This window comes from Pleurodeles waltl, chromosome 9 (assembly GCF_031143425.1).
Source record: "Pleurodeles waltl isolate 20211129_DDA chromosome 9, aPleWal1.hap1.20221129, whole genome shotgun sequence".
NCBI classification, from domain to species: domain Eukaryota; kingdom Metazoa; phylum Chordata; class Amphibia; order Caudata; family Salamandridae; genus Pleurodeles; species Pleurodeles waltl.
The window spans coordinates 202533827-202543378 of NC_090448.1; positions in this window are offsets into that span (position 1 = coordinate 202533827).

The window sequence follows — 9552 nt, forward strand, 5'->3', positions numbered from 1 at the left end:
ATGGAAATGTCCCCCCAATACCAGAATGGTATTGGGATGACAATTCCATGATCCTAGACATGGCCATGTTCAGAGTTATCCTTGTGACTCTAAATATAGGTATTGACCTCTATGTAGTGCACGCGTGTAATGTGTCCCTGCACTCACAAAGTCAGGGGAAATTGCCCTGAACAATGTGGGGGCACCTTGGCTAGTGCCAGGGTGGCCACACACTAAGTAACTATGCACTTAACCTTCACTAAGTGAGGGTTAGACATATAGGTGACTTATAAGTTACTTAAGTGCAGTGTAAAATGGCTGTGAAATAACGTGGACGTTATTTCACTCAGGCTGCAGTGGCAGTCCTGTGTCACTGCTTCAGCTCAATCTAATCACTACAGTACTTTGCATACTGCAACACCTCATCAATCAGCTTTGCTTGCCAGCAAATCAAATAACTCTTAATCATCTGGCTAATTTCAGGTCTCAATCCTTTTACAAATCCGAACACAAAATTAATCGTGTCTTTCGCCTCAATTGTCTCTGTACCACTATAAAGCATGAACGCCTGTAACAATCTCTCATAATAATACACATGTATCAACTCCTTTGCTTCCTGAGCTGTGCTGTTAATTCTTTGTCAATCAAAATTCTTGGGCAAAATTCTCATTTTCAAAAATTCATTCACCTCATAGTAATATGTCATTACCTCAGGAGGAGACGGTGCACCTGTACATTTATGTCTCTCTGGTTCATTTGTTGGCCAATCTATACTTCTTTTACACTCTATCCATACATCAGCTGGGATCACTATCTCTATTAAGGTATTCTAGTCCTCCCACAGGACTTTGCAAGTTTCACAAACCTGTCTGTCTGCTGATACCACTCCACTGGCTTCTCTCTCAATTTTAGATAATCATTCATAAATGACAGAATGTCACTTCTGCTCCAAGGTACATGAATAAAATTCCCTCCTGGAACCTCTCTAGTTGGCAAAATCTTCACTGGATCTGGGCCTTGCTGCACATTTGCAGACAGTTCCACAGAATCCCTTTTTATTTTGTCTCTTTTATTTACCTATCTGCCTTCTCATTTGTCTAGTGCTCCCCAGGTCTGGCACTTTGCAACAATTCCCTAAGGTGTGCCTCCAATCCGGCAGATCTCATGTGTTCAAAATCTTTAGTCTTGAAATCTAATCTGTAACTCCTTTTTAAATGCTTCATTTTCTCTAGTTCAATGCCATACTTCTCTTCCAGGTCTGCTAGCTTCTGATTCACCTTGCTCACCTCCCTTGTAATCTTCAGGCACAAATATCTCAACTCTGCTTCTGTGTAGGATTCTAACCTGTTCATACCCATAGTTCCCTCAGTGAGCTCACCTGCTTCCATGCTTAGCCCAGCATAGTTCAAACATTCCTCTCCCTTAGGAGCACTCTGTAGGAAAGTACCATGTTGCCTGGCATGTTACCCCCATTTTTACTGTATGTATGTTTGTTTTTGCCTGTGTCACTGGGATCCTGCTAGCCAGGATCAGAGTGCTCATAAAGTATGCCCTGTATGTGTTCCCTGTGTGGTGCCTAACTGTATCACTGAGGCTCTGCTAACCAGAACCTCAGTGTTTATGCTCTCTCTGTTTTTAAAATTGTCACTGCAAGCTAGTGACTAATTTTACCAATTCTGATTGGCTCACTGGAACACCCTTATAATTCCCTAGTATATGGTACCTAGGTGTCCAGGGTATTGGGGCTCCAGGAGCTCCATATAGGCTGCAGCATTTCTTTTGCCACCCATAGGGAGCTCAGACAAACCTTTACACAGGACTGCCATTGCAGCCTCAGTGAAATAACGCACATGTTATTTCACAGCCATTTTCACTGCACTTAAGTAACGTATAAGTCACCTATATGTCTAACCTTCACTTGCTGAAGGTTAGGTGCAAAGTTACTAAGTGAGAGGGCACCCTTGCACAAGCAAAGTGCCCCCACATAGTTCAGGGCCATTTCCCCGGACTTTGTGAGTGTGGGGACACCATTATATGCATGCACTATATATAGGTCAATACCTATATGTAGCTTCACAATGGTAACTCCGAATATGGCCATGTAACATGTCTAAGATCATGGAATTGTCCCCCCATTCCAAATCTGGTATTAGAGAGCCAATTCCATGCATCCTGGGGCTCCACTATGGGCCCCCCACTACTGCCAAACCAGCTCTCTGGGGTTTTCCTTGCAGCTACAGTTGCTGCCACCCCACAGACAGGGTTCTTCCCTCCTGGGGTCTGGGCAGCCCAGTCCCAGAAAGGCAGAACAAAGCATTTCCTCTGAGAGCAGGGTGTTACACTCTCTCCCTTTGGAAATAGGTGTTACAGGCTGGGAAGGGGTGGCCTCCCCAAGCCTCTGGAAATGCTTTGAAGGGCATAGATGGTGCCCTCCTTGCATAAGCCAGTCTACACCAGTTTAGGGAACCCCCAGTCCCTACTCTGGCACGAAACTGGACAAAGGAAAGGGGAGTGACCACTCTCCTGTCCATCACCACCCCAGGGGTGGTGCCTAGAGCTCCTCCACTGTATCTCAGACCCCTGCCATCTTGTATTCAGAGGTGTGGGGCCACCTTGGAGGCCTCTGAGTGGCAAGTGCCAGCAAGTGATGTCAGAGACCCCTCCTGATAGGTGCATACCTGACTAGGTGGCCAATCCTCCTCTGCGGGCTATTTAGGGTCTCTCCAGTGGGCTTTTCCTCCGATTACGACTTGCAAGAATGTATCAGGGTTCCTCTGCACATCTCTCTTCGACGTTTGCCAAGGATCAACCACTGACTTCTCCAGGACGCCTGAAAAACTGCAACACAATAGCCAGAAGACTACCAGCAACATTGTAGCGCCTAATCCTGCCAGCTTTCTTGACTGTTTTTTGGTGGTGCATGCTCTGAGGGCTGCCTACCTTCACCCTGCACTGGAAGCCACAAAGAAATCTCCTTTGGCTTGACGGAATCTTCCCCCTGCTCCAGCAGGCATCCAAACTTCAGCTTCACAGGTACTCTGGTTCCACTCTCATCCTGACGAGCGTGGCCCCTGGAACACATGTGGTGGACCCAAGTGACCCAGACTGTCCAGTGGTCTAACTGTCTGAATTTGAAGGAGGTAAGTCCTTGTTTCCCCTCCCCAGACAGTAATCCTTTGCACCATGTGATCTGCAGCTACAAGAGATTTTGTACACATTTCCAAGTAATCCTGCATGCACAGCTGAGCCTAGGTCCCCAGCACTCCGTCCTGTGATGCTCAGCACCCTGAGTTGATCTCCGGTGTCGTGGGACCTCTCTTTGCAGTGTTGCGGTATTTTGCCAAGGAAACAACTCTGCCTCCTCCAGCACGCCATGGGACATCTTTTGCACAAAAATGAACTTCCTACCTCCTTTTGTTGTTGCAAAACCTGCAGCTTCTTCCAACCGGAGGCAGCCATTTTGCACCTTCATCCGGGGTTTAGTGGGCTCCTGCCCCCCCTGGACACTTTAGCGACTCTTGGACTTGTCCCCTTCCTTTGCAGGTCTTCAGGTACAGGAATCCATCTTCAGTGCTTTGCAGTCTGTTGTGGTCCTTGCAAAATCTTTTATCACGACTTTAGTGTGTTTTTGGGGAAATAGTAGTACTTTACTCCAACTTTCCAGGGTCTTGCGGTGGGGTCTCATTTACACCCTTAGTGTTTTCTCACAATCCCAGCGACCCTGTACACATTACACTTGCCTAGGGGTGCATTCGTGGTTCGCATTCCACTTTCCTATTATATGGTTTGTGTTGCCCCCAGGTCTATCGCATCCCATTGTTTTACAGTGTTTGCACTACTTTCTGACTGTTTTAGTTACCTGATTTGGTTAGTTGTGTGTATTTTGTGTATGTTACTTATCTCCTAAGGGAGTATATCCTCTGAGATATTTTTGGCACATTGTCACTAAAAAAAGTAACTTTATTTTTAGTAACTATGAGTATTGTTTTTCTTATGATATAGGACATATGTGATATAAGTGATATTGCATGAGCGTTGCATGTCTCCTAGTTTAGCCTTGGCTGCACTGTTATAGCTACCTCTATCACCCTAAGCTGCTAGAACACTACTATATTCTACTAATAACGGGATAACTGGACCTGGCATAAGGTGTAAGTACCATTGATACCCACTACAAGCCAGGCCAGCCTCCTACAAACATTACAAGAGAAGCCAATCAGTGACATGTGAAAGGAGTAGTGGTAGAATTCATAGATTTGAAGATTTAGTTTTAGTGGACAAATCGTGAACATGCAATCCTTGGGAAGTAGGTTTATGGAATTTAACTTAACAGGACTGCACTGAGAAGAAACCAGCAGTGTGCATTCTGCCATTGCGCATTAGCATTTTCTCTACTTTTCTTGAGGGTTTACCTCTATTCTTTCGAGTTACTTAAAGACTTTGCGTTTTCTGAACTTTGATGCTGAATCCTGATGCCTTGCTCACCGAACTAATGTCCCGATGATGAAGATTATTTTAGCTTGCCGATCCAGTTGAGGAGAGGTATTCTTGTATCCATGTGTTTGCTATGCATATTTGTTTTTTCTTTCTAGGTCCCAACCGCACTTTTTGATAGAGCCATACTTAGATGTTTTCCAGGTTTGTGTTTGCTAAATTGTTTAGCATGAAGCCCAACATGCTGATGATAATCTGGTGTTAGTTAAGGAATTCTCGCGAATGAAAGTCTGCGATAGGGAATAACATTGATGTATTTCTTTGCTGAATCTAAATGTATGTGATATCATTTGCACAGTTGTTCTTGTTATTATTTGCACTGTAACCTTAGAATGCATAGTAGTTCAAGCTTTGATTAGATTGCGTTTCTTTTGCAGGTCTGGAGAGTGAGTGTTGTTTCTCTATGTGTACCATTTGAATTTGAGATTATCTTACGTGACATTAGCATTGTTAATATAGGGAAATAAATGTTCTAACTTTTACTAAAGGGTGTGGTTATTCATGACTTAGAGGTCATGGGGTGTGACAATTACTGACTTCATTGATTACTAATGCTATTGAATATCATTGATTGTTGATGATATTGATTCATTATTGATCATTGATCTGCATGTACTGGAGTTATGGTGGCAACATTTTAATTGTGAGTCAAAAGGTTCAACGACCTATTTGCGTCCCCTTGTAAGTTTACTTATAAAGGTCAGACACACTAACAGGAGCATTCTGCTGGACTTGTAGCCTGTTGAGTTGTCAGTGTTGCATATTGTGGTACAGGACATTGCAGTAGTCTATCTTAGATAGACCCTGCGCAGTTACCACCATTGTTTGAGCCTTTAAAAGAATGAAAGGGAGAATCTTTTTCAGCATCCTTAAGGTGTACATAGCAGAGGACATGATTGCATTGGCCTGCTGTCCAAATGCCAGGCTATTGTCCATTTCTATTCCCAAATTGCTTACCCATTGCTAACTGGAGAGGGCAGGGTGCGTATTTCTTCTAGCCACCAGGAAGGGGACCAGAGTTTGGGGTTATTCCCAAAAAGGATGAACTGTTTTTTCAGAGTTCAGTTTCAAGCAGTTTTGGTTCATCCAATTTCCAATTACTGCCATAGTCATTGAATTTCACACTTGCACTATTGTCAGAAGAAGTCATAGCTACCACCATTTGGGTGTCCTCAGCATAACACATGAGATCAAACCCAAAAGTAATTTAACATAAACATTAAACAAGGTGGGACTTAGTGAGGATCCCTGAGAAACCCCACATGGCAAAGAAAACGGCTCAGACAGAAAATGATCCAATGTCACCACTTGCTTTCTTTCATATAGAATTGATTCTAGCAGTGCCAGAGCTTTCCCCTCTATTCTAAAAGCCCAGAGATGGTTGATTAAGATCTTGTGGTCAACCATGTCTAAGGCTGCCGATAAATCAAGGAGTACAAGTGCTGCACTGCCACCCTCATCTACTATTGTTATAACCTCGTCAGTTGTCTTTATCAGCTCTGTTTCAGTACTATGATCCCTTCTGAACCCAAATTGGTTGACCAGCAAAAACAGTGGCAACTACTGGTTGACAGCCTTTTCAATGATCTTTGTTGATAAAGGTAGTCGAGAGATAGGCCGAAAATTATTAGGGCCCTTGGGACTTAAATTAGGTTTTAATAGTAGATGTAGAATGGACGCTTCCATTGATTGGGTAAGAAGGCATCCAGAATCAAACATTGAGTTGAAAATGCTAGTCAAATAGGTAGCCACTGTTTCTGCTGCTAATTTGATGACTGCCAGAGGGCATGCATCCATAGGAGAGCCAGATTTGCTACCCTAATTTAACAAAGTTACTTGTTTTACCAGAAGAGGAGAAATGTTTGTAAACTTGGGAAAACCCTCATGAGAGGCAGGCTGAATTATGTTTGGTAGTACTATTTTGGTCACATTTGTTTAAAATCTGGACCACTTTGTCCAGAAAGAAATTTGTGAGTATATCACAAAACGCCTGACTGCTATTGATCATGTTATTCCTAAGGAATGAGGCCAATTTGGACACAACCTGAAAAAAAGTTATTTTGGGGGATTTTTGGGCACTTCAATTTTTTTAGTAAAATAAGTGTTTTTTCTTTGAGCAGGAGTGCTCTATAGTTCTCCATACAGTTTGTATACTTGTCTTTTTCCTTTTTATTATATTCTGTCCTACATTTCCACTTTTTTCTTCTACAGACTAGCTTTTGTAGTCTAAGGTGCTCGGTAAAACAAGGGGCTGAAGGTTACTTCTTCGTGAGTGTACTACTCTAAATGGGGCAGAAATGGACAAGACTGAGTTTAGCCATTCAATGAAATTCCAGAATTTGTTGTCCACATTTTCAATGTGTGTGGACAAAGTGTCTGCTAATGTTAGATTTAATACGCCTTTATGCACTTTATGCAAGGCATGGGATTTCAAAGACTGATGGAGAGGCTTTTCAGGAGTACCTTTGGATTTAGTATAATGTCAAACATGACTGCATGATGGTCGGTCCAGGCTACTGGAAGGGAGTCTTTTCTTATCATTTGAGGGTTGTTAGTAAAAAGCACATCAAGTGTGTGTCCCGCTAAATGGGTAGGATCAATAACGAGTTGGGACAGGTCAAAGCCTCTGAGAATCTTGGTTAGGGCCCATGTGTTGCTATCTAGAGTGTTTCCCAAATGAAAATTTAAATTTTCAAGAAAAGTAATGTCTTTTCTTCATAAAACCTCCTTTAGAGGGGCAGCTAGTTTTTAGTATAAAATAATCCTTGGCCCAGGAGGGTAGTAAAATAGTACTCCTCTAAAGGATTGTGCTTTACAATGTTCAATATTTAACTTAAAGGCCTCACACTCTGGGAAAGATGTTGGTTTGATAATGGCTGTCAAGGTATCCCTATGGATCATGGCTAATGCTCCATCTCGTTTCACTGGTCCTTCAACCCAGTGTAAGTTAAAGTTAGGGGGGTTGCTGCAGCGATCAGCCCAAGTGTCTGTAACTCGTGCAATATTTGGTTGCTGACAATCCATAATGTCAGAGAATTCTATCTGATGTTTTATCAGTGACCTCGCATTTATAAGGGGGCATCTGATTTTACCGGTGGAACTAATGAATGAGTCAATGGAATTAATACTAGTGCTTTGTCTGTGATTGCACTTGGACACCACCCAGTTTAAAATGGCATCGCAGTTAGGACAAGCATGGACAGTTTCCTGTGGGCTAGTTTGAGAGTCTAAACATAGACAACCTTGAGACTTATCTTTGGTGTTCAGAACATGAAGACCATTCCCAGCATAGGCTATCTTTGGTGGAAGATGGGGACTAAAACAGACAGGGTTGCTCATGCTGTGCACGATCAGTGTGCTGAAGGGCTTGCATGAGGTGCTCCTTCAGCATGCCAGCGGCGCACCTGCTGCGTGGACATGCTTCCTGCTTCATGAAATCCCCTTGTGACAAGGTAGGCATGACCAAAATGCCTGTGCTTTGCAGCCAGATCGATTCCAAACAGGTAGGACAAGTGATAGATTAATCAGGGTCCAGCTACCTTGTTATCCACTCACCAGGCTTCCCTGTGAGGGATAAATACTGGTACATTAAATTATTATAAATTAAAAGCGAGAAAACAAGCTCATAAAATTATTAAAAAAGGGTATAAACCCTTCTTAAGATGGCACCCATGTAGGAGCCAGGCACCTCCTTTAAAACACACAAAACATGTTACAACAAAAACAAAGCCTTTGGTTAAAAACTTCTCACTACAGCTGTGCGGATGCACTACCTGCTTCATGAAAACCCCTCTGGAGAAGGTGGGTGTGGCCGAAATGCCAGTGCTATGCAGCACGATCAATTCCAAACAGGTGGGACAAATGATAGATTAACCAGGGTCCAGCTACCCAGTTATCCACTAACCAGGCTCCCATGGGAGGGTTAAATACTGGTAAAAGAATTTAATGCAAATTAAAACGGGTAAAACAAACCGATAAAATGATCAAAAAAGTGTATAGACCCTTCTTAAGATGCCACACATGTAGGAGCCAGGCACCTCCTTTAAAATGCATGAAACATGCATTAGAAGGAAAACAAGGTAGGCAGTATAAAGCTGCTCACCAGAGCTGCATGAACAGCTTCCTGCTTCATGAAATCCCCTTGGACAAGGTGGGCATGGCCAAAATACCTGCGCTTTGCAGCGCGATCGATTCCAAATAGGTGGGACAAATGATACATTAACCATGGTCCAGCTACCCCATTATCCACTCACCAGTCCCCCAGGGGAAGGATAAATACTGGTAAATTAAACTAATGTAAAATAATGGAGAGAAAACAAACTCATAAAATGATTGAAAAATTATATAGATCCTTTCTAAGATGGCACCCATGTAGGAGCCAGTCACCTCCTTTAAAATGCATGAAACATGCGTTACAAGGAAGACAAAGCGGGCGGTTCAAAGCTGCATACCTCACAGCATTCTAATTCCCATTCTAGGACCTGGTGCACATAATGTTATATAATATATGCCAAAGCCATTCAAAGATCGCTGGGGTAGAGCTGTCATTTGTCCCACTTCCATTTCAAAGAGCTGCCTTCAGAACACACACAAAGGAACCCAACACTAATCTTTTGTCAAGCCAGACGCCTTGAAGCCTTGGCAGGGAAAGATAAGAACTTTCCAGAACTAGATGTGGGGTAGCCAGTCAGTTACCCCCACTTTAAAGTACGGTGCCAAGCATAAGCATTGAACCCTCAGAATAACTTGTCTGTACTCTTCTGGACCCTGTGGAAGACTTGCGAATGACTGCCTTGACCTCCAGAGGTGAGCCATGGAGCTTGTTGCCTCAGTTGTTTTTTAGAGGTCTGCCCTGTTGCTTGAGCCCTCCTCCGCTGCTTGAAGGAGAGAGGACCATCTCCTTGAACCCAGGCCTACAAGAGTGACTCCAGAGGCTAGATGGCTGACCTCATGTCTAAGCTAAAAGGATATAATGAGCTCCAGTGACCTTGAACCCTGCACCTGGTCTATGCTGGAGTGGTTTCTACACCCAGCCCTCCAAGTGGACCCCCTAGGTCGTGGACCCATTGAAGTGGTGCT